Consider the following 1,313-nt stretch of genomic DNA (forward strand, 5'->3'; position numbering starts at 1 on the left):
TTTTTTTCATTTTTTATAGCAAATGTTTGTCCATTTAGTGATATATACCCTGAATTGTGTTGGTAGACAATGGCCTCGGATGAAAACTAACAAAAACTTCAGCAAAGCAAAGCAAGCCAAAGGTTTTCTGTCGAAGCGGAAGAAAATTTCATCATAACCGTATCCACTAAAAATATCAAAAAAGAATCGCGTGTTAGTCCTGTAGGGGAGCAGCAGCAGGACATCCGTTGGAATCCAAGCATTCCTGTCTCTCCTTGAGCGGTGTTTCCCACGTTCTGCAGAACTAAATATTAGTCGTTGAATAGGAAAAGTATAGTAGCAGAAGTTATTCCAATCATCTATGTCTGTCTCTGGCTGCCGCCATAGATGCTTTTATAAAGACGTTCATATCATATCAAACTAGAAACTGAAAGAGTAGTTCCCTGTTGGGATTTTTCTTTTCATTATGACAGTTTCTGATTTTGCAGCCAAATGGTTCTTAAATCAACCAGAACATTTCTTTGTTTTTAGTCAAATTGCTCGATCAGCTTTGTTAAAACAGCCTAAAAAATGTTGCTGACAAGCCTCTAATGTTGTAGCAGTGTGAGAATTGCAGCATTGATGTTTTCTACTTGCTTTGATCTGATACAAAAACTTACCACTAGTTGTCTGCCAAATATCCTTTTACACTGTCAGGCAATTTCTTTGCTTTCTTCCAGGTTTTGTTTCTTGCTTCTATATACAATGAAAGTGTTTCTCACTTCCCCCACTTTCACTGCACCTTACATAATTCATGGATTTTGGGCCACCTGCCAAACCTCCCATGTCTAGTACTAGTAAAGTAGAAATCCACTTTCCTTCTTCCAAGGTGGGCAACAGGCCTCCAGCACCCACATGGGGACATGGTGGCCCTGGCCTGGAGAAATTCACCTTTAGCCCAGTGCCCAAGTCCACGATCGGGGACCCACCTCCATCTTCTTCCTCCAATGACTTTTCCTGCAGGACTGGCAGTTCCAGAATGTTCCAACACTGCTTACCATATCACGTGTATCCCACTCAAGCTCTTTGATGAAATCCATCGGCTCCGCTCGCGTAATTCATGTCGGTGGGCGCCAGTTTTAGGCTCCGCCCGCGTTACAGCGTGGCTCGACCTCGATTTTCTGTCAACTTCAAGGGCAATCATGGATTAAAGTTTTACGATGATCCTTATCACCTTATGGCCCGTTTCCCACTCCCCACGTACCTTCGCAGTGACGGATGCGGGATTACAGCTATAAATTCCAAACGCCCAAACAGAATTACGGAGTACCGCAGCGCCCCAAGAAAAAGACTTT

The sequence above is a fragment of the Theobroma umbraticum genome, unplaced genomic scaffold, assembly GCF_002168275.2.
Source record: "Theobroma umbraticum cultivar Fairchild unplaced genomic scaffold, ASM216827v3 scaffold_204.0, whole genome shotgun sequence".
Classification (NCBI taxonomy): domain Eukaryota; kingdom Viridiplantae; phylum Streptophyta; class Magnoliopsida; order Malvales; family Malvaceae; genus Theobroma; species Theobroma umbraticum.